The 25,796-nt window shown below is 39.9% G+C and overlaps 1 long non-coding RNA gene across 1 annotated transcript in view; it reads right to left on the bottom strand.

The window, feature by feature from the left end:
• Window positions 1-821: 821 nt before the first annotated feature.
• Window positions 822-25,796, bottom strand: part of LOC140120573 (uncharacterized) — a 44,122-nt gene continuing 19,147 nt past the window's right edge. Inside the window, exon 3 of the long non-coding RNA XR_011853879.1 lies at window positions 822-1,126. This is a non-coding gene — a long non-coding RNA (uncharacterized lncRNA). The remainder of the gene's footprint in view (window positions 1,127-25,796) is intronic.

Genomic DNA, 25,796 nt, shown 5'->3' with positions numbered 1-25,796 from the left:
TCTGAATATGTTCAATATGTCCTTTGTTTGTCAATAAAGCTTGGTTATATATTTGTACATTTTTGTTTGTATTTTCCCAATGTATTGCTTTAAAGAGCATGAGTAGCATCCATGATTTTTACTATGGAGCTGTGCACACCTCATATTTCCTTGGTACTAAATAAAATTATTAGACCCTTGCTATGGGTTTGTGGTAGTTATAGAGAAAACACTTTGGACAACAAAAGCTGAACATGGTTGAGGTTTTTAAAAATTGCATACTCTATATAGGCGGTCCCTTACTTAAGGACACCTGACTTACAGACGACCCATAGTTACAGACGGACCTCTCTGCCCACTGTGACCTCTGATGAAGCTCTCTGGATGCTTTACTATAGTCCCAGGCTGCAATGATCAGCTGTAAGGTGTCTGTAATGAAGTTTTATTGATAATCCTTGGTCCCATGACAGCACAAAACTTTGAAAATCCAAATGTGACAGGGACAAAGAAATGTGTATGGAGTTAAAATGATAAAATATACCATTTCCCACTTACATACAAATTCAACTTAAGTACAAACCTAAAGAGCCTATCTTGTATGTAACCCGGGGACAGATGGTTTATTATTATTAGCTTACCCTGTAATTATGTCTTACAGCAAACCCTATATGGAAAATTAAGCAGTCAAGTTTCTTGGATTTCCCATCACTCTCCAAAGTAAAAGAAAAGAAGAGATAAGAGGCCGGAATTGATTAAAATGTTTATAAACAGGAGCTGGACTGGATGCCAATATGCGAAGGTGTGAAAATATTGAAGCAATTTAATGAAGCAATTACCTGGGATTAGAGAGCCTTTTCCAGCTGCTAAAAGTCACTCATGTTTCATGCCTGGCTGGTCCTGTAGGTTGATGTTTCAGAAACAATATTTCTATTAGTCTTTCTTTTCATCTCTAATATCTTCTTTATTCTCTATTTTTCTTCATATAAAATGATCCGGCTTTTTAAAGACTGTGGGAGATTTTTAATTAACTTTTTCTTCTCTAAGTGGTAAAAAGGATCCTGCTGATGTGAATGAGTTTGGAGTATAGTCGTGCGTGAAATTTAGTTTTTAGACAATATGTCCTCTCTGTTTCAAGTTTTTTTCTGGCCTAAGAAATGATTGTTACAAGGCATGACTCAGCTTGATTTAGGACATAAAATTGTATACGTTTGGATCAAAAAGTAAATGTGCTAAATATTTGTACATAGAAATAATGTAGTACTAGAAAAAGGATTTAAAAAACCCTATGATACAATCAAGAGACTTTATCAGAAGTGTCTGAGAAAAAAAAAACTTCTAGTTGCTCATGGCAACCAATCAGATTTCATTTTAATAACTGACAATTAAAGCTGAGGTCTGATTGGTTGCCATAATCATCTAGGACAGTTTTACTCTCAGACACCTCTGATAAATCTCCTTCAATGCTGTTAGGTGCCAGGACACAATAAAAAAATTAACAGGTCCTAAGAAGATCTTAATATTTGTTCCATACAGATACATGCATATTGATTAACAACAACATGTGACATATGTTGACATGTTGGCAAAAAAGCAAAAGCAGTGTGTGAAAACATGAATTCCAGCCCCTCTACTTCCATAGGAATTAAGACGATGTGCCCAGGATAAATTTCAACTCAGAAATTGTGGTCAACTTTATAAAAGCAGAAACTTTGTGCAAGAATCCTCTGATTAGACTCTGGCTGCCAAGTTCAGAGCTTGTGAGCCAGTTCACTCAGGGCTGGTTATACTTCCTGCTGTGTACCTGAACCTTGTTTCTTGCCTGACACAGTAATCCGAACCTTGTAACCAGCCTTATCCGAAAACCCTGAACTCCAACCTGAACCAAAACCTTGAATGTTGTGTTCTGTCTGATCTGGAACACCTAATCTGTACTCTGTACCCTGTTTCAGTCTATACCCTTTTCCTGAGCCTGTACTCCAATGCTCATAGGTATGCATATTTATCTGAAACCCTGACAATTTGTCAAATGGCTGATGTTAAGCTATCAGGACTCTTAACATAATTCAAAGGATGGAAGTTAACAGCAATGGGGAAAGGAAGATGCAGTGAAGGAAACAAAGCAGTAGGGCAAATATTGATAAGGGATTTGGTGAAGAAGATACTAGGTGCACCATGGTTGCGTAGCAGAAAACCAATCTTATTTTCAGCTTCTCCGTGGTGTTAGCTGCTGCATTTAGGGAACACTACTCACTTGTCACCTTTTCTGCTCCCACCCTACAGAAAAGAAAGGAAAAGTTTAACCTTACTGTCGTTGTGCCAGTCTGTAAAATTCCCGCACTACTGGAGTCATTGGGGGTCATTTACTAAGGGCCCTATTCGCGGTTTCCCGATGTGTTACCCGAATATTTCCGATTTGCACCGATTTTCCCTGTATTTCCCCGGGATTTTGGTGCACACGATCGGATTGTGGCGCATCAACGGAAATCGGGGGCGTGGCCGAACGAAAACCCGACGGATTCGGAAAAACCGCCGTATTTTAAAAAAAAAATCTGTTGCGGAGCTTGCACTTACCTTCACTCAGCCCGGCTCAGTGAACTCCAGTGCGTTCCGATGCTTTTCAGCACAGCAGCGCCACCTGGTTGACGGCGGAGGAACTACCTTAATGAATCCCGTCCGGACCCGAATCCAGCACAGAGAACGCGCCGCTGGATACCGAATGGACCCTTATTTATGAGGACTCCTTGTGAATTAGGTATATGGGTCTGGTGGTCCGTATGACTTAGAAATCTACGTCATCTCTTGGTTAGCATACATTGCAATTATTATTTTATCCAGAAAACAGGCAAGCATGATGCTAAATTAGGAAATTCTGATGATTTTTGAATAGGGTTGTTTATTCAGTATTTATCTGTAAATGGAATTTTTCTGTGTGAACTTGCACTCATCATTATAATGTTTGGTCACTTAACCTCATGTTTTTTGTATGTGTTGTAAGTGTTGGGAGGAGAATATTATGTAATTTACCAATATACATCTATTAATAGTTCTAACCATAAAATGGCCGCAGATGGGGGGTCATGTGATCTCTATCTGTCCATGAACAATCGCCTTGCATGGACCTTTAGATTCATTCATGAATTTAAAATTAATGTCCTGGCAGGGAGATTGTTCATGGACAGATAGAGATCATGTGACTCTCCAAAAGCAGCCATTTTATGTTCAGGAATATGGCAGGAGGCTTTACTTATGTAGAACTTTTAATAGATGTTTACAGGCAGTCCCCGGGTTACATACAAGAACTTTTTTGGTCTTTGGACAATTGGATTTTAAAAAATTTTGGGTTGTCATAAGAATCAGGATTAACACTAACGCTTCATTATAGACACCTTTGATAACTGTTACAGCTGATGATTGTAGTCTAGGACTAAAGTACAATAAATTACCAATATCCAGAGGTCCGTTTGTAACTAGGGGTCGTATGTAAGTCGTGTGTTCTTAAGTAGGGGACCGCCTGTATTGGTAAGTTGCCTAATATCCTGCCCCCACACTTACACACACATTACAAAAATATGATGTAAAGTGGCCAACCCCTTTAAACAGTCCTGAATTGTTATAGCCTAATACTTCATATGCCCCAGATTTCATTACAGAAGCCAAATGCCTTTCTAGCCTCACAGCCATCAAGATAGCCCTGCACATGTTTTATAGATTCCAAACCTACAAATAAATTATTTGTAGTAAAAAAAATAAGTTTACTTTGTGACCGAGGTGAAATTTGAACATGAACCTTTCCCAGTAGATGCATTTTCTAGTTCATACTGAGACATCAGGCACTATTCAGCCGTCAGGCATGGGTAAACTCTATTTTCGTTTCCATCCATCTCCCTTTGTGTGCTGCACATGCATTGATCTTCTATGCTATTTTTCGAATCCCGGCATAGCTGTGTCTTCTGTTACCTCCTTCTTGGAAACTTTCTCATTGTCTTTAATAACCAGACTGCACTCCTCTACTTTGAACTGGATGTAAAAAACTTGTGTATTTACATTGCCATTTCCTATACTGACTGCTAATATCTCTCCACCTGTCTGCTTGGCTTGAAACTGATCCAATAGGCTGCATATTGCTGAACACTTTACTGAGCCCCTGCAGTGACAATATTCATTTTCATATTGAGCTGCTATATATTGATTAGACAGGACAAAGAGAAAGGGAAATTGCTTCAGTGACTGTTGATAAATATACATCCGCCTGACACTGCCTGATGAGATTCCTGGACCAAAATATGATGGATTGTTTCCTATTAGCCCCAGAGCAGGTGAGAGCTGTACAGAGAATGAGCTGAAGGTAGATTGTAGGTGTAAGCAATCACTCCCTCCAGACCATAGATTAACCCCTTCACACCTGTGCATTTACTTACCCTTAATAAAACCATCGAAACATTATACAGGTTAATCTACAGGCCCAATCACCATGGATTCTGTGTATGTAGATAGTGGCTGGTGACTGGCTCATGCAGTATTATTTACTTAGTTATTTATTCTGATCCCCTATAAAGAATGGCTGGACTATTGTACAAACACGTCACCCCCTTCATCCTCATAGACTGCAGAGCCCTCATTTCTGATTACTTATTACTCTATAATGTCTTATTTTGTTTGTATATGTACTTCATGATCTGTAAAAATGCTGTGGAATATCATAGAGCTATATAAATAAAGATTTATTATTATTTATTTATTTAGGACCCATACAGTATGTAAAGAACACCTGCCCAATATTAAATAGAGTCCCCATGCAACTGTTAGGCCTGTGATCAGTTTGTAATCACGGACTTGAGAAGTGCTGTGCCCTTATTTCCCAGGTATGTCTTAATTATTTCCATCACTATTGCAGTATTGTTTCTTCATTCATTCTTACACTTTGTTCTACCTTTTTAATGTTGTTGTGAGATTTTCTGCAGGTTGTTTTAGGGCAACAATAAGGTACAGGTTGTAGCCTTCATGGAGCAGACTTGTTCTTTGTCAGTGCTGCAAACGAATGCTTAATTAGGGGAACAAGTCTCCCCAAGACTCCCTCCGCGTATCATCGTGACACAGACCCCTGAAGAAGTCGTCTTGAACGACAATACGCGTTGGGATCTCTTCGCTGATGTCCTCTTTCTGCTTCCCACCTGTATGCCAGCTCTTTAATATTTATTATTGATGTTATTTATTATTATTGATATTGCACTCGAATGTTGTCTATAGGTTAGTGTATATATATTTGCTTCTAGGATTGTTACAATATTTTTTCCACCTACTGGCATCTTGAGGAGGTTTGATATCATTATCGTGTGACTGGACATGGGCGATGTGCGGTTGACCTACACCAGGGTCACTGCCATGTATTTTGTGTACATTTGTTATTTTAAATGTTTTTAAATGTGTGTTTCCAGTTTGGTCTGTATTTTGAAAATATATAATAAACTTATGATTGTTTGTTACATGTACTGTTGAGCCGCTTCTTGCACTTCTTTTTTCTCCTTCTTTGGATTCATATGTGTTTTTAGTGCATGGGGCTCTTTTCATTAGGTTGTGCTAACCCATATTATTGTATTGTCAAACAAAATCTACCAAGCATGATAAACCAGGGGCGCACTCCAATCTACAATATAACAAGGGAAAAGACCTCTAGACTTCAGTTGATGCAAAGAAATATCACAGATTCTCTGCAGAAGTACCATTCAAGAAACCAGTTATAAGCATGTTAGCTGATGGTTTAAGACTCCAATAGTACTACATAAATTCTGCCATACTATTCCTGACAACTGCTGGCAATGCCAATCCCATCAAGGCACCTATAAACACATATGGTGGAGCTGCGACGATACTGCAACAAGCCCCTACTGGTCTACATCGAAAAAAAACATACAGATGATCTGCCCTGGCTCACCCACAACTAATGGCCAAATCTGTACTCGTGAACCTATTCTAACTCCTCCTTTTTTCAACAGACCTATCAGCAAAAACTGTAATTCCCCTCCATCAGAACCACTGGGAAAACAAAGTCTTTTAAATCTGCCACCTAGAAGAACTCTCCTCCCTTCAATACACAATCAACCCAATCCACTACTACATTTCCTCCTCCATTCTGGAAAACTACTCAACATTAACTAGTTCTCCTATGCATTGCACCTCTCCATCCACTCACAACCACCGACAGTCATCAGTATACACCAGCCAACCCCCCCCCCGTGCAAAATATGTGTCACATGGAATTCACATGTGTTGGGGCTGCACTATTCCTCAGGCGTCACAAATTTCTGTGCATAAAGGAGTGGTTCAGTGCTTAGGATCCACCACATTTACCATGCAATGTCCAACAGAAATGTGTTGCATGCCCTATGTTAATGGTGCACCGAAAAAAGTGGTGCACTTTGTCGGTGCTGTGCAGAGGGCGCCAGATTCATGCAGAACATGCGTTAATCCTGAATCTGGCGCCTTCTGCACTATACACAGGCAAACCGCACAAAGTACACACTGAACTGTTTTTATTAAATGTGCCCCAATGTTTTATTTCTGTACATTTTACAATTATATTGTAACAGTGTGGAAATCACTGAACCATCGATGTAACACACCAACCAAACATGTTATTAAAACCATCATTTCCCAGAATAACTATTGGTGAGCACTTTTAATTGATATTAAATATTAATACAATTCATTCAGATTTTCCATAAATATAATTATTAGGTAAAAAAATAATTAAAACCTTTCCCACTGAAATATTTATTACATTTAATACATTTTAAATGTTCTTTAGCTATTTCCAATCAGAAAAAAAATAAGATTAGTGTTAGCAAAAATGCTGACTTCAGATTCAGGCACAGAGGTGTAACGTAGAGGAAAAATGTGAAAGTCGTCCCACTATTTGCCGGACGTATTGATATTTGTATGTCTGGCAGTAATGCATAGCCATAATACATTGTAATAAAGAGGTCGAGGAATACAGGAGTGAAAAAAAATTAAAGAAAGACAAATAAAAATCTATGATTTCCAATTAAAATATAATGTTGTAAAATAACAAAAACAAATTCAAAAATTAAAAAACTATTTTTTATTGTAAAGCACAGCTGATATTTATAAAATAAAATAAAAAAAATTAGAATTAGCATGAATTGCAGTTCTTCTCTACAAAAGGTCATTTCCACTTTGCAACTATTTTTAAAGTTAACATATCTTAAAGTTAAAAGTACTATGTTTTAAGCCACACACATTGAAAACAAAGAGAAACACTGCTGGAAAAGGCATTTTATCCACCTGAAACAATTAATAAATTTGATCCATTTTATCTATCACAAAATAGCCCTGTCATCAGTCTTAACAATCTGCACTTTTTTGTACTGCATGTAACATCTTGACATGGGTAGCTACAACAAGTTTCCTCTATGTTTGCTACAAGAAGTGATTATTCATCTTTTACTAACAACCTGAACAACCCAAAATACAATATAATCAGGGAGGCTGAGCTCTCATCTTCTCCAATATAACAGTGTAACAGGAACCTTGTTAATCAAAAGCAGTGTATATAATGCTGGAGAAGTATGTAGCTAATGAAATAATAAAATTTAAGCTGAAAATATTTAAATTTTTTACTTAACCCCTTGCCTCTTCAGCCAGTTTTGGCTTTAAAGACCAGACCTCATTTTTCAATTCTTCCATGTGTCTTTTTATGTTGTAGTAACTTTGGAACACTTTTACATATCCTGGGGATTTTGAGACTGTTTCAGTAACTGTCTTTCAATGGGGCTGTCAGGACACTGGCTATTCAGGACTGACCGTCCATTATGTGTATACCCATCGATCACTATCTAAGGCTGTCTACAATCACAGCCAGTGGCTCGTGTAAGTATAAGCTCTGTATCACTCTATCTAGGGCTGTCTACAATCACAGCCAATAGCTAAATAGATGAGCTAGAATAAACTCTCTATCCCAATGGGACACTGACTTTCTAGCTTAGTGGACCCAATGCTGTATAGGTTAATTCTGGATACATTTTTCTTTTTTTAAAAAAATCTACTATGTGACAGATACCAAAAATAAATTTGACAGCAAAAACTTTCCTACGTTTTAGGTTATGACTAGAGATGAGCGAGTATACTCGTCCGAGCTTGATGCTCGTTCGAGTATTAAGGTACTCGAAACGGCTCGTTGCTCGGACGAGTATTTCCCCTGCTCGAGATCGAGCATTTAATTAAAAAAACACAGTGAAGAACAATGAAGAATAGAATAAAAACAGTGAACACAGTGAACACAGGATCATTTAAGTGAAAAACACAGTGAAAAACACAGTGAAGAATAGATTACAGATGTTCGGCACATCTGCTTACTTGTCGGGAGATACGCGCGGAACGGTGCGAACAAAATAGTATGTGAAGAACAATATATATGTGTGAAGAACACATTGCAGAACACGGTGAGCAGCACAGAGACAACGAGGAGCAGCACTGAGACACCGGGGAGCAGCACAGAGACACCGGGGAGCAGCACGGAGACATGGGGCAGCGGCAGCACGGAGACATGGAGCAGCGGCAGCATGGAGACATCAGGCAGCGGCACGGAGACATCGGGGCACAGAGACATCGGGGCTCGGAGACATCGGGGAGCGGCGGGGAGCCGCACGGAGACATCGTTGCACGGAGACATCGGGGAGCGGCACGGAGACATCGGGGCACGGAGACATCGGAGGAACAAAGACATCGGGGCACGGAGACATCAGGGCATGGAGACAGCGGGGCACGGAGACAGCGGGGCACGGAGACATCGGGGCACGGAGACAGCGGGGCACGGAGACAGCGGGGCACGGAGACATCGGGGCACGGAGAGAGCGGGGCACGGAGACAGCGGGGCACGGAGACAGCGGGGCACGGAGACAGCGGGGCACAGAGACAGCGGGGCACGGAGACATCGGGGAGCGGCGGGGAGCCGCACGGAGACATCGTTGCACGGAGACATCGGGTAGCGGCACGGAGCGGCACGGAGACATCGGGGCACGGAGACAGCGGGGCACGGAGACAGCGGGGCACGGAGACAGCGGGGCACGGAGACAGCGGGGCACGGAGACAGCGGGGCACGGAGACAGCGGGGCACAGAGACAGCGGGGCACAGAGACAGCGGGGCACGGAGACAGCGGGGCACGGAGACAGCGTATCTCCCGACAAGTAAGCAGATGTGCCGAACATCTGCAATCTATTCTTCACTGTGTTTTTCACTTAAATGATCCTATTCTTCACTGTTCTTCACATCTGCTAACTTGTCGGGAGATAATATACGGGCGGAACAGTGAAGAATAGATTGCAGATGTTTGCATACATCTGCTAACTTATCAGAAGACATTCTTTTTCAATTAATTAACACATTTTATTCCCGAACCATGGTCCCTTTGAAAAATGCTCGAGTCTCCCATTGACTTCAATGGGGCTCGTTATTCGAGACGAGCACTCGAGCATCTGGAAAAGTTCGTCTCGAATAACGAGCACTCGAGCATTTTAGTGCTCGCTCATCTCTAGTTATGACTGTTTTAGAAATTTTCACATTCAAATGATATTTTGAGTCTTGATGGGTTAGAAAGAAGCAAGTGTATTCAACCAAAACTAAGACTTTTTAGAAAGATCACCTACAGGTACATATTTCTGAGTAGATATGATTTTGTTTTATTACAAAAAATAAAACTGCTAGCTGCTGGGTGGCAGCCATTTAAATACAACCTTTTAGAATGAAATTCCCAGGTGTGGAAGCCGATCTGGTCACTATATTTAATTCCGGCAGTTTGGATGAATTGTTCGCTGAGGATATCCCATATTTAATCTTTGCAGCTCCGAGGACAGTGGAATATATGACTGTTAAAGCATTCCATTAACAGCACAAGTTCTGCTTTAAACATGTCAGCTTAGGAGTTATGTGAGATATAGAAGGAACAGAGCAGGTCACTGCAGGAAAACAAGGGTACTGAGGGTATCATAAGGACATCTTCTCAACAAGTAAAGCAATGTTAAATTCCTAGAACCTTGGTTATACAAATTACTACACTTCAAAAGACAACTATATCAATATGCAACTTTAGAGAAAGTTTCAAGACATCCAAAGATGTTCCTTGTTCATGTACGTAGCATTTATCAGAACTTGTATATTGAATCCTTAAATGGAATCAATTGAGAGTTGATGACCAGAGTTCATACTACAACTAATCAAACTATGACCAAATTGTTTTGTAATTTTTGTAATGGGCTGTAGCCAAGTAGATAAATTGCTATGGTTCTATTAAAAATGTGCTGGTGTAGTGGAATCTAATGTAACAAATAAAATTACTTTTTCTGTTCCGTGACAGCAGATCTGCACAGAAGATAGTTTTAAAGAAATACTGATGATATAGTCCTATAATGTATTTACCCACTGATGTTTTCTGTCTGATATTGTTTTATAAAATCTTGGGCCATGGTGAGTTCCCTAAAAAACACTTATGTCACCTGAGCGCCTCCTGGGTCCGGGAGCTGATAATATATTCATGCCCACCATTCTTCCTCACACAGCCGGGTCCTGCCTTCCGATCACTCAGACTTCTGGTGACATAAGTCGGCAGTCTGAAAATCTTGCAGAGACTTTTCTTGAATGCAGCCGGCTGGGCAAGAGGTCTCAGTTCGCATATGCAGGATTTTCAGATGGCTGGCTGACGTCACCGGAAGTCTGAGTGATTGGAAGGTGGGACCTGAGACTCGGGATGGGACCTATGAAGAATGGGGGTATGAATATATTATCAGCCCCAAGATTTAATATAAACAATATCAGATGGAAAACATATCAGCAAGTAAGTACATTACAGGACTCTGCCATCAGTATTTCTGGTGGTAGATGTCCTTTAAGGAATCTCTTCAGAAAGCATCTATTGCAAAAGTTCAAACTAATAGGACATGTTACCCAATACTAACCTGTTATGTTTCATCTCCGACCCTATCTTACTGTGTAACATTTTTTTCAACAAGATATATATATATAATATATATATAATATATATCTATATATATCTATATCATATATATGTAGATTTTTACAAAGTAATGATTCCAAGCTAAAGTAAAGGATTTATATAAGGAGTTGTGAAATGAAGAAATGTTCCACTGATGTACTCTCCTGTAATGCCATTTACATTCACAACAAATCCAGAGTAGAAAATTACAATGCAAATATATGGGAGTCCAGCAACATTCTAAAAACACTTTCCAGGTGCTGTTAAAAGCCTGTAATGAGATGAACAGAAAACACTTACAGACAAGAATTAGCTCCCATTCAACTGTAACTCGCTAAGCACCAAAATCTTTTTTGCTAGTATAAGGACAATAAAATGGATTACAAGCAGAATGGAAGGGCAGAAGAATACAATCTTCCTCTAGTAATATACGGTAATCCCTTTCCTATCTGCACTAAATGTCAATATATTTTGCTTTCACCTGTCATTTCCTTCCATGTTGCTCTGTTACCATGCTGCTGATCCCTGGTGCACCACACTTCCCGTTTGTCTTGCTAGAGATAGGTCTGGTGCTTGACACTTCTATACCTGCCACATTCTGATGCAAAGTAAATTACAATACCGATTGAAAACTTGAATATGCAGGCCCGGCGCCAGCACCCGGCCAACCCGGGCAAGTGCAGGGGCCCCGGGGTACTGGAGGGGCCCACTCGGACCCCCGGATCAATTGTACCAGTGTCGCTATAAGACACTGGTACAATTGATCACCATCTGGATCGATCACTTTTCTGCCTCTATGCTGCGCTGGTCGGGAGGCAGAATCTAAAATTTACCTGTCCCGGTTCCCACGATGCGGCGCTCCGCAGGGTATGCGACGGCTCTGAAGCCGGCGCACATGATGACGTCATCGGATCATGTGTGCCGGCTTCAGAGCCGGCGCGTACGGGAGGCCCAGGCCGAAGACAGCTGCAGGTGCTGCTCCTGGGGAACCAGGAAAGGTGAATTATTTTTTCTTTTCCGGAGGGGAGTCAGTGTGTATACAGGGGGAGAGGGGGGGGGGGTTAGTGTGTCAGCAGGGGGGGTCATTGTGTCCACAGGGGGAGGGGGGGTTCAATGTGTCTGGAGGGGATCATTGTGTCAGCAGGGGGGGGGGTTCAGTGTGTCCACAGGGGGGGAGTTCAGTGTGTCCGCAGGGGAGGGGGGGTGGTTTCAGTGTGTCCGCAGGGGAGGGGGGGATTCAGTGTGTCCGCAGGGGGGGGGATCAGTGTGTCCCTGAGGGGTGGGGGGGATCAGTGTGTCCGCAGGGGGAGGGGCGCAGTGTGGCCACTGGAGGGCGGCCCACTGAGGGGCCCACTAAAACCTGGAGCCGTCCCTGTGAATATGTAATCAAAAAAGTATCCGACCACAAGACATCTGGTGAAATTCAGGTCAGGGCTACTCTTGGAACCATGATACTGATTTCCATAAGTGGAAATAATAACATGAAACCACTTCTACGCTTAAGTTCATAATAAACATCATAGAAAAGTTATCTCTCTTTATGAGTTTTGCCAAACTTGATGTTGAAAATTCTGTTCAGGTCTGCATTAAAAATTGGAGGTGCTTTGCACCACCGGCATGTTAGAACACATGTTCTATTGATTTAAATGCTGATGGATGCTTTGCCAGTGTCATTTAAAGAGTTAATCCCCAAAATCGGTGTCAATGCCATATAAAGCATAAATGAGAAGTTTTAGTAAACTTTACGTGACGACTCGGACTTGAACATAGTTGAATGCTTCATGAGTTTATGTTCCCTTCTTATAATAACCTTGATAACTTGTAGTGGAGTGAATATACAGTATTGAGATGATGTTCCCCGTCCTGAAGGACCACCGTACCAGCAATCTGAATTTAGTGCAGTTCTATTGAGATTGAAATTTCTGTTGGTTAATAACCATAATGTTAATTATAGCTACATAATTAAAAGCCTATGAAATTACTCACTTCATTAAATAAGCACTAGAGGCTTTGTAAATATATAAAAAAAAGGAAAAGCTTGTTGAATGAGTTGAATACACAAAGGAGTAAATGGACAAATTAACCACTTCATGGCCACAGGAGTAATGTTTTCTGCTGCCAGCAAATGCTCTCTAAGCTAGTAAAGCCGAGCAGTCTAACCAGCTCAAGAAACAAGAGGATTTATGACCTTGACACTCATATTCTCCAACCAGAATTAGTGAATTGTTGATCTCCAAAGCTCCATCATCAGGAGAAAGTCACAGTTATTACATTATAAATCTTTTATTGTATGTGTTTTCTTTTCTTTTCAAGAGAATTTCTGCCAAAGTATAAACCATAGTGATGAGCTGGAAGGAGTGATAGCACATTTTCCTATGTATTTTACTTGTTAGTTTCCTATTGTGTGACATTACTTTCTACATAGATGCAGTTAGGGAGAATATAAATCAGACAATGAACAATGCAAGAGATAATACAGTGGTGCTATGAACTGGTACACTCAAACCAAAAAAAAGAGTTTTGATCACATAAATCAGTATAATAGATTGATTAGATAGTATAATAATAATTAATAATAATAAATATATTGTGACCAAGAAATAGGATTTAAAAGTATGTTGACCACACTTATCCCTGGCTAACTCAAGGAAGAAAGCTCGCAGCAGGAAGCAGGGCTGGGTTGGCTGTCGCCATCTGTAAGTGGCCCCCTGCCCGTGCGAGGGTAGTATGCAGCAATTATCCTGGTCCAATTACCTGTACAGTATCTGCAGGATTTTGAAACTGTAGAATTTCATGGCAGAGCCAGGAGCCATGGAATTGCCTAACACAGGCGATGGTCACAGTAGTGACTGCAGAGAGATTCAAGAAGGACCTGCTATGTAATATAGAAATTTGTTCCCTTACATCCCTTCCTGTTCCAGACCATTTTTTCAACCACACTAATTTAACTATGTAACCAGACATCACAAATAGAGGCTCACAAATTTTTGTAAGTGACATACAGTAAAGATTGATGCCTGTGCTATATTTCATTATCGGAAACTGTTATTTAAACACTTGTTTGACCTATAAAACAAATAGTGCAATTGGCTTGAATAGACACAAATGAGTGCCAAGGCAGGTGCCGTCCTTGAGTACTAATTAGGCATGCTTCCAGTCAGACATTTGGTCAAGATGCAAATGTTATAGACATTTGAAACATTGATTTGAAGCAGTTTCTTTGTAAACTCCATCCTATACAACTCACAGTGCATTTACTATGTAAACTTAGAGGAATAGTAAAGGTGAATTGACATACATGGTTTTTTTGTGTACGTTCCATCTCATGTTTAACATCCCCGTTTGGTTTGGTAACAAAAATTATTTAACACCTTACCAACATTCGTCATACAACTAGGAATTTCCCTGATCCGGGGCATCGGCCCTCGCGCGAGTGTCCTTGTCTCCTAGGGCGCGCACACACAGGCTATAGAAAATTTAAAGAGCCATCGCACCGTTAGTTGGCCATTTCCCAGAATTCTATATAAACCAGCCTCTCTCTGCACTCCCTGCTCGATATTCGTGCCTTGTGCCCTAGAGAAAGCTTTGTCACATGCCCTGCGCTGTTATTGTGATTTCCCGTTGTGACTCCGGATCAGTTCCTAAGTACGCTCCTCTGCTGCCTGCCTGGACCTATTACTACATCACCGACTCTGATTCCGTGCTGCCTCCTGTCCTGACCTCTGCTCAATGTCACTGTACCTCACCTTGGCTACCACCGCGGACAAAGTCGAACCTGTGTGATGACCTGGTGGAACAACGCCGCAACAAGTCCAACCCGCCATCGTCCGCAGTGGTCCAGTGGGTCCACTACCCCTGAAGCTCGACACTGTGTAAGATGTAATCTTTTGCAAGATAAGCTGACATTATCATTGCTACCATATTGAGGAATTTTCAACCTTTTGATCATGCTTTATAATTTTTTTTGTGATGTAAAATGGCGTAATTGTTGTGTTTCGCACATTTGGGAGTCATTTGCCACAAGCTCATTGTAACGAATCTGTAGATACCATACAGCCTTGGGTCTTACTCAGACAACCAATGGCAACCAATTTCCAATGCCCGATGATGACGTGCTGACAGACTTCGACAGCCTGCGTCAGCTTCACCCAGAGCAATCACAGGGTTAGCACCTTGATTACGAGTGCAATATGCAGCAAACCCCACGTCTATATGACAAGAACTCAACCTGTGAGCCCTCTTCATTAATCATACACAGTAATAGTACGGCGCAGAGCGTGAAAAGGTTAATAAGCTTGGTTGCTCTCCTTTGCATCCATTCCAGTTCTACTATGTCCTTTTTATACACTGGGACAAAAATCTACACAATATTCCACGTTGGTCTGACAAATTATTTGTATAAGGGCAAAACTTTGTCCTTATCATGAGAATCTATTCCTCTCTTGATACAACCCATAATTTTATTATTTTGCATTAGCAGCAGGCACCTGGCACTGGGCATTGTTACTAATGGGGGCCTTGGTACTAGTGACTCCTGGGGTACTCTGGCCACTACAGGGATTATTAGTCCTCGCTACTGGGGGCACTTATCATGCTGACTACCAGGGGCATTGTTACTACTGGCTACTTGGAGCACTGTTACTAGTAGCTACTGTGGGGTACTGTTACTAGTAGCTACTGTGGGGCACTGTTACTATATTGACTACTGTGATAAGAAGCTGACATGATGGTGTAGGCCTATTTCTCCTTCATGTTCTTCAATCAAACATGTCACCAGATTTACAGTAAGCAATTGTATTACCGAAGAGCTAACAATGCTGCTGCATCTCCCCTGCCCTGTGATTTCCTATTTCTCCTATGAGAGGGAGCTGCGCAGAGAATTTTTGTAAATGATTCTTGATTCTGCTTGCAGTATTGGTGTTCAAAACTTGGTTTGGAGGATGAATGTATTTACTATGTGCTTGCTTCTGGTGTTGACTGCATTCTAACTTCTGGAACTATGCAGTCGAAACAAAATGTTTGTATTTATGACATGTTAAAGGTCTTTTTGGTCTACAAATGGGAGCATTTAGATCTTTAAGTAAATAATCTGCAATTATGTGAACAATTTTATTCATAGTTGGCTAAATGTATATTTAAAATTCTAGGCAAGAAGGTTATAAAGTAGATAAAATGTAAATTAAATAGATTTTAGATACTTAATAAGTAATTTGCATATTATATTAATATCAGGATATTGTAATTTATTTTTACAGTAGGTATCATTTTTCAATGCGCCGTGGTACATGATTGACTTCTTCCTCCTAAAGTAGGGTGTTTGTACAATTGTATATTTTTGTGTATGTGAATGATATTTTATCTACTTACATAAAGTAAAGAAGACAAAACATTTGTCCAAAGGAAGTAAACAGTAGACAATAGGGTGCAGCAAGGAAAGTGTTAATACACAAGTCCTGAAGCTTCCATGTCCTCACCAATCAACAAACAAAATATATCAGAGCAAAGTAAAAAACCCATTACAAGCAGCTTAAGGGTAATTATATCAAGCGGAGAGCAAGCACACACTGTGAATTTCCAGAGCAGATTATCTGGGAATTCCTGTGCCGTGATTTATTCTTCATGAACATACGTACCCCAGTGCAATTCTGGGCATCATGGGAAGGTGAGCTCTTCTATGAAGCCTGTGGTGCTGAGAGTTAATATAAAATACATTCAATATTCTACATGTCTCAGCAACAAATAAGACACCTATAAGTCACACCCAGGAGCAAGGCATGGGGAAATTAAAAAAGAAACTTTGAAAAGCTGATTTCTTGCCCCTAAAAGTTAAGGACACATTGGACTGTACCTTGGCAGGACTACAAGCAATGACTTATTGGAGGCCTTCATTATTATTGGTGCTAGTTATTTTTTGGCAATCAATTTTAGCACAGATTTGAACTGTGGTGTTATATTGCATTAACCCCTTTGGGACCGATGGTCATTGGTGCCTTTTTTTTATAACGTGAGACTTTAACTTGATAGGATACTTCAGAACTACCATACTGCTATATACTACCACTTAAAAACACAATTCTGGTGTCATATTTTTATTATATTATTAGAATTTGAATGCTTAACAGAGCCAGATATATCCACCCTTAAAGTTGTACTAAAAATTATGATTTTTGTGTAGAGCTTTCTATTCCCGATTGTAACTTTAAGAGTGGATAACTCCGGTTCTGCTAAACATTAGCAGACTCTCCTGTTTAGGATTGTGTTTCTATAGGCATTTCAGGAGATATAGGGATTTGAAGTGTGCCCTATACAGCCTGTCAGCTGAAGGCAGAATATAGAACAAGCTGCTGGAGACTTTCACTTTCACTTTTCAAAAGTAGCGGAACACGGGAAAGGGTGATGGAATAATGCTGTACATATTTATATTTAACTTGATAGAATAGCTTTATTAATGACATACTTTGTTCTTTATATAATTTGCCAATAACTGACTACAAATGTGAAAAAATAAGCTTTTCTTGTCATTTTTCCAAATAAAGTATCAACTTTAACCCAAATATGTTACACATATGTACAGAATTATTCCATCACCCTTTCCCAGGTTCAGCTACAGATGTAGAGGGTGCATGTACTTCTGCAAAGTGAAAGTCTTTCCTGCACCTGCTTCTATATTCTGCCCTCAGCTGAGAGGCTGAAAGTGTGGGGGCACTACAAACGCCTATATCTCCAGAACCCTTGCACCTTGCACACAATTATTTAACCCTTTAATATGACATAAGGATTGTGTGAATGCTTCACAGAATTGGAGATATTCACTGTTAAAGCTACTAAAATCTGCATTTTTCTTTTAAAATCAACAATAAAAATGTATAAAAGCGCAGTTGGAGACAGATTGTCTCCACAGTAAAAAAAAAAAGAAAAGAACATGTAGAAACATCCAGCATGTTTATAGTCACACATGTGCAAAGTGTGCAGTACAACAATGGGTTCAATTAAAGTGTGGTACATGCCCTTGTAACAATGGACACATTTGAAACATAAACAGCACAAAGCACCCAACCAACTGCACCATAATCCCACCCCAGGACTGCTTCTAATGGTGTTCCCAGATAAGGGCGAAGGAGACTTATATGCCAGAGAGTGTGTGGCTAGGATGGAATTTGGGGAACCACAGTAAAGGGAGAGCTAAGCCATTTGTCCCAGATGGCATGGAACCTCTTATACTTCTTTCTATAAATAAATAGCCACTTTTTGAGTGGGCTGGTGTTATTCACAGCCTTGATCCAATCACGGAGAGAGGGGGGATGTGCAGTCATCCACAATCTGGCTACTATCTTTCTAAGTTTCAGTAATGAAAGCATGTTCTTTTTAGTACAACTTTAAGTCCGAAAATCCCTGGTTCTGCGAAGCATCCATAGACAATCACATTAATGACATTAATGACAATTGTTTCTCTAGGTGCCAGGGTTCAGGAGATGGTCACTGTCATGATGTTTATAAGCATCCTTTTTGCATGGGACATGTGCAAGTAGGATGTATATAGCTGTACAGCAGTCGTAAAGGGGTTAATGTATTTGGGGCCCTGTAAAAAGAACAAATGCGTGGCAGAAATGTGAAACCACATTCATGAAGTGGATTAGAAGTTAGTAGACTTGCTTCTTGTTGGTATCATTTTGCGGCAAAAAATGAGCAGAAAAAAAGTGTTGGGAAACTAGAAGTGTAGGAAAAGTGTCAGTATTCAAAAGCTGCACCCAAACCTGGTTTGAAAATGTTGTAAAAATATTGCTGTGGCAGAGCCTAACTTTCTGCATAAAGTTAATTGCAAGTCTGAAGGAACATTGGGATTTTATTCACTACCCGTGGCATTACATAGAACGTTGATTTAGTCCCAAATTCAACCACTTCTGAGTTAAATTCAAGACCTTCTGTTCAAATAAATAGACTCTACAAATCAGGCAATGCCCCTGTGAATGTCCATTCTTCACTTCTTTATCTGGTGTAAATGGCATCCCATTGTGTGCAGTATGTCAGGGAGATCAGAGAGGTTCTGTGTACAGTCAGACTTTATTGTATTTTACAAGAGATGCTGTTAGTTTATTTCTGTGCAGGGGAAAGAGTTCTGAGGTTTTATAATATATTTCTGTGTCTGACAAACCCAGAACAGATGTAATGCTGTAAATTACTATTGTGTCTTTTTCAGAGATCTTATATATCCCAGGAAGTCCATGCACATGGGCGGATTTCTGCTGCTCGGAGTGTTTGGTCAAAGAGAGGCCTAATTGTTAATACACTGCTCAAAAAAATAAAGGGAATACTCAAATAACACATCTTAGATCTGAATGAATGATATATTCTCATTGAATAATTTGCTCTGTACATATACAAATATGCTGACAACAAAATCACAAAAACAAAATCAATGGAAATCAAATTTATTAATTTGAATGGTAGGGCCTGGATTTGGAGTTCCTCCTGCATTAGGAGGAACCCTTGGCCAGCCACAACAGCATTTGGTCTCACAAGGGGTTGGAGGATCTCATCTCGGTACCTAATACCTGGGTGAGTTGGTGAAGAGAACAAGGTGAGAAGGTAGAAATGCAGGTGGGTAATGAAGGGAACCATATTGGTCAATAAGACAATGGGGTGGTAGTGGATGCCCACTCGCAAGGTGGAGCTTGGGTGGTGCCAGATGTGGCAAAAAGGAGGTGGCCTCAGAGGATGGTGTGTGGATGGAAGGGTCTGCAGATAGTGAGAACAATTCCTCAGGTAACTGAACAATATGCTCAGTCTTATGGTTGCCCTAAAATCGATAATTATAAGTAATGATAATATAATATATAAAGCTGAGTGTATGTGTGTATGTCCGCTAAAGGAAACTGTACTGTCTCATTTACAATCACCAAATTTTGCGCAGCCGCTCTCTGTGACTCAGTGAACGTCATAGACTAGGTTTGAGCTGAAATTTTTACCCTATGTTTTCCAAAATACACTTATTAACCACTATCTACAGGAGTCATTGTCTGCTGCTGTAGCAGTAAGCAACCAATCACAACTCAACTTCTATTTTACCACAGGTCATTAACATGAGCTCTTAGCTTTGATTAATTACTATAGGCTACGAGTATAAACCAGCTTATGTGTGAGGTAATATGGATAGAGGCATTGAGGGGTATTTATCAGGGCTTCTGCACTATGCCACATGTAGAAGCCCTGAAATAATGGCAAATGCAAGCTTATTTCTAGCCCTTACGATTATTTCCCCTTCTCTTCCACCTCCAGTCAAGGGGGAAGGGCCGAATTCTCTTGATGTGTCCGGCTGCGACAGATATATGATTAGGCTATCAAGCACAGGCATATGATAAATAACCCCCATAGAGAGAGAGATAGAAAATATTTTTTATTAACCCATTCTTTTTCTTATAGCTAAGAGAAGATATTTACTATCCTGGGCAACGCCGGGAGATACAGCTAGCACGTTATAAATGTAGCTAATTCTATACATCTTGTCTTAATATTACAATAGGCAACTGAAGGTAACCAGAAGGCTAATGTGGCACTCAGAAATGAGTTTGACATCCATGATTTACAGTATCATAAAACACTAAACACACAATGCCATGAATGTCCGCTGTGAGATTTTGTAAATGTATTTATTTTCTATCTTTTCCTTGTGTATTATGTTGTTCTTGGACCTGCTCTGAAACTGGCAGTTTATGTAGGGTTAAAGTAATAATACAGTCCAGGGATTAAGTGCAGTGATACGCTCAGTGGGATCTGCTATTAAACATAACATCAGGATGAGATTGCATTGGAAATCTATGCTGTTGGCTGTGAGGCATTGAGAAATCTCTAGTCAAGAAAATGAATATCAAACACACGGTCTAATGGGCCAGATCAGTTTTTCACTCCACTCTACTACACCTTCGATCTACTCTCTCACTATAGTGATTTTGTTTGGGTTTGGATTAACATATATCCTCCAGATTGACACAAACACTCTGCACATGACACACGATCATGTACTGTACAACAGAAAAGAAATGTGGAAATTGACTCATTACATTGTGCTCACAGGCAGACATTTAGATAGTGTTTAGATTTACTAGAGGATATATTAAAATATAATGTTCAGGAAAGGTGGAGCCTGAGTGGTGGTCCATAACTTCAGGGGGTTTCCATTTTTATTGCCTCTACACACAAGGCATAGTCTCACCTCTAGACCTGGCCAAATGTTCATTCTGCCACCAACTGACTAATTTTGGCCTTAACTAAATGTATCAAAATTTACAAGTTTGTATCTGTTCTTTTGATTTAATGTGTTTGACCCTGGCTCTGCTCCCTGACCACAATTCTGATCTGTAATCCTCTATGTGCATCCCCACCTTTGTTGCCTGCCTTGACTGCAGATAGTTCTGTCCTATCCCTCTGTGCCAGCTGCCTCCACACCAGGACCACCACAGGAGGTAGCAGCCTTGTCATCTCTGTAGTAAAGTCCAGATTCCTGTATAGGCGTGAAATGGTCAAAAACAGAGCGGTCCAAGGTAAACACTTTGTGGCCCAAAGCCAATACAGTGACTACAGAACACACTCTTTTTTCAATGTTTCCTTCTCACTGATTGAATCCTAGACCACTAACTGTGCTCCTTTTTATAAATTCTGGTCTGACCCGCCTTACTATTAAAAAATCCCATGTATGAGCTCTTACTGACAGTCTAGAAGGGCTTGAAAATAAAAGTTGGATCACCAAATTACATTGAAAAAGTGCATAACCTTCATAGAACAGGGATAACAAATTATAAACAATTAGAACATTATTAAAAGGAATGGAAATCATCATCAAGTGGATTTGCTTTGGGACACTACAGTAACAAGAACACAAATCACATGCTGGTTATGGACATTGAAAGTTTTCATTTGTAGTCATAAACTTCTAATCGCTTTTCTTGTCTATTTTGGGCATTATACTTGTATATATTATACTTATATTTGTTTACAAAGAATAGATGTCCACTGCTGCGTAATTCCAAAGATTGATAGCCATCAACATGTTAGATTCAAATGCTTGGAATTACAAAAAAATATTTGATCTATTATCATATACAGTATTTTGATCTTCTTATGTTGTGGTTTGCTTAATCAATGGTCTTTTCATTAAGGAACAACGTTCAGCAGAAAGTGATGGCCTTAAGCCATTTACATAAAGTGCAGGACACATTCATAAAGATGACATTGTGGCATCATGGACATCCTAACTATTAATTACATTCTATAGATGTTGTTTCATGCAGCCTTGAGTGCCAGAGTTCACCACAGATTGTAATTCAGGTCTAGGGTCTTAACAATTAGACAAATGTGTCATAAGTGTGTATGATGATGAGTAGTGCTAGAATTTATCATTATCATTATGTCTTTTAAAACAGCCCCCAATGCCTCTCATATAAGCCATCAAGCTAAAAATCAATGAGAGTTTGCCCAACCTATTTTGCCCATATAGGGAGCCTGGAAATACTAAATGTATTTTGCATTTGTGCACCTTAAAAATTAATTTCTCCAAGAACCCAAGAAAAGAGCAAAAACTGCAATTCCAGCATTATATGGGTCAGAACAGTGGTAAAAGTTTATACATTCTGTGGATGGAGATGTATAAAGGCACTTTAAGAGATACATAAGATTCTTTTGATCACTTCTAATTATGTTTCTTTCAGAGGCAGGATGAGAAAAACAGAAATGTTGGTGTTTCTGGTGTTTACCATATAGCTAAAGGAAATCAACCATTTAAAAATTTTTAAAAAACACCTACAAAAACTCACCTGCACCTCTCTTCATCTTGTTCCCAGCGGTGTTCTTAGCTAAGCTTGAAACGTCGGGATCACCTACAAAACAAACTTATAATTAGAAGCCCGGGGTGCGGGAGCAAGATTTCCGGTGCTCCGGGCCTCAAACTATGCACACCCCCGCCAGCTCCCTCTCCCATGCTAGGAGAGGGAGGTGGCATCAGGTGACAGGCATGAATCCACACCTCTCACGTGACGTCACCTCCCTCTCGCATGTTCCCAGCATAGGAGAGGGATGTGTGCGGGCGTACATAATTAGCAGGACGGAGCTTGTCACTGAACTCTGTGCTGCTAATTTTAAGTTTCTTTTCTAGGTGATCCAGACATGTCAAGCTTAGCAAAAGATAGCACCTGGATCAGGATGAAGAGGAGTTGGGGTTCAGTATGTGTAGGTATTTATTATTTTTGTTGATTTCTTTAAAATAGCATGGTAATTTAATAGATAAAAAAAGATTTCTATGATTGTATTTAATGGATTAATACATGTTATACTGTATATCAATAAAATAAAACATACTGTATGGGGAAACACCATACATTATTTTGGTGGCAGTAACCTTTCCTGAGCTACAGACAGTTAACAGTATTTAGAACTGTGCTTCACCTCAACCAAATAGTCCATAGACAGCAATAATCTTGAGATGTTATTTAATGTCAATGGGAGAGTTCAATAGACATTTTCTGTAACCTATGCAGAAGTCACTGTACCGGGACAATGGATTAGATAAGACATAAATTTTTGTAACCCGTGGATCCTGTTTTACCCACACATACAGTAGATGTTACCTTTAATTGTTATTCTGCATATATAAGGGCACTTTTTAAACGTCATCTCTACATAATAGAAAGTGTTAGATTATTATTGGGTTTATTGTCCAATATAAAAATTGAGTATAAAGCAGTATTTTTATGTGATATAGATATTGACATATACATTTAAAATAACCTTCACCAAACTCACTTTACAAAAAGGTACATTTAAAAATAGGCTATTTGCTGATAATGCAACTAAACCAGACATGCTGAAACTATGTGTGACGTCCTGGTGCACACAATAGTGTACATAATAATTTTGGTGACAAAAAAATGACTAATGGTGTAATATATGACTGATACAAATAAGTGAAATGAATACTACACCATTATTCACAATTAACTTTAAGAACTTGTAAATCTTATTATGATGATAATTTGGTGTAGTAATTTTTGCTAGCATTATTATATCAGTCAGCAGTGAAATTTAGATATTGGCAGAGAAAAAAAAACGGGGAGAGCTCTGGCTCTTCAATATGATTTGTTTAGTCTTTCTGTAGACAGCTCACCCTTGCTCTGTCCTTGTTGAACTGCTCCATGGGGAGAACTGACAGTGGGAAGTGGGTATATAAAATCCAAGACAGAAAAATGGCTCCCTAACCACACCTGAAATTATACTCAGGTAAAAAGGAATGGAGCAGAGAGAGAGATAAAATCAACTCCAGAATTCTTTTCTGTCAGACAAAGAGGCATTGATAGTATTGTAATAAACCTTCAGAACCCTGCAGAAAGCAATTACCTTCTGCTGCTGTTCTTTAAGGGGTTAAGTCATAACAGCTTCTTCAAGGTCTCACTGTTTTATATCTTGTATATAATCTAGATTAGATGCCATATATGTTGTATTGATAAAATTGCATGCACTATTCCCCAGTGCTGCTTTCTAATATTTGCTGGACACTATCGGGGACAGTGGCTATAGGGGTCACAAAGGTCCCAGTTACAAATGGGTTCCTAAGCCACACAGCTCCCTTCACCACTTGTGCTATGGACAGGGTCCCTTCATCATTGAGTACTATTAGGGTAACTTTCCCACATAGAGATTTGCTGTGTGGCATTTCAGTGCAGTAACTCTGCAGCAGAGTAGTGTATAGGATTTAAGAAAATCCCCTACACATATTGAGGCACATTTACGTACCCCGTCCCCGGAGTTCACACAAAGTGCATTGTCAGACTCCAATGCACAGTGCCGCAATTCACAAAAATTGTGCGCCCGATATCACAAATTTGTTGCTTTCCCGCTCAGGTCCAACAGAGTTCACCATCTTTTTAGTGGTGCATGTTAAGGCAAGGGCTTGCAACACAATTTGAAAGTTAAATCCTGCGCTCAGTCTGAATCAGTCGGATAGACAGACGGCACGTCCCCTAAATTGTGTTGCCTGAAAGCCAGCACAGCATGCGCCAAAAAACAGTCGTGTATGACACAATCGCAACGAACCCCCTACTTAAATACCAGTGCAAGCCCTTTTCTCATTGAAAATAGGGCACAGTCCGAAAAAAATTGATTTGCAAAGCGGTGCAAAGCATTAGTAAATGTGCCCCATTGTGAAGAAAAATAAAGATTTAGAATCTGCAGCAAATCAGTAACATGTTTGTCTGTCTGTTCTGGAATTTGTTCAGGCTTTTGGTGGAGACAAGCAGAGAATGCAACTCCCTAATGCAAAGAGCAGGAGCGAACCGTGATATTCAAGGTCAACTTAATAATAAGAGTATTAGATGGTGTCAATAGGTCCTTGAAAAAAATGCACCTTCTTTTTTTTTTTAATTTATATCTTATTTTGCAATTTTATCATGTGGAAGTTCACATTTTATTTTATAGATATGATAGTGTTCAATATAACAAGCATTGTACTCGCCAATGTACAGTAGGTGAAGCATGGTGTCTAGAGATGAGCGAGCACTAAAATGCTCGAGTGCTCGTTATTCGAGACAAACTTTTCCTGATGCTCGAGTGCTCGTCTCGAATAACGAGCCCCATTGAAGTCAATGGGAGACTCGAGCATTTTTCAAAGGGACCATGGTTCGGGAATAAAATGTGTTAATTAATTGAAAAAGAATAAGTTAGCAGATGTATGCAAACATCTGCAATCTATTCTTCACTGTTCCGCGCGTATATTATCTCCCGACAAGTTAGCAGATGTGAAGAACAGTGAAGAATAGAATAAAAACA

This window comes from Engystomops pustulosus, chromosome 3, assembly GCF_040894005.1.
Source record: "Engystomops pustulosus chromosome 3, aEngPut4.maternal, whole genome shotgun sequence".
Taxonomy (NCBI): domain Eukaryota; kingdom Metazoa; phylum Chordata; class Amphibia; order Anura; family Leptodactylidae; genus Engystomops; species Engystomops pustulosus.
Note: the sequence above shows the minus strand (reverse complement) of the source record. Positions and strands in the feature narration are given on the sequence as shown.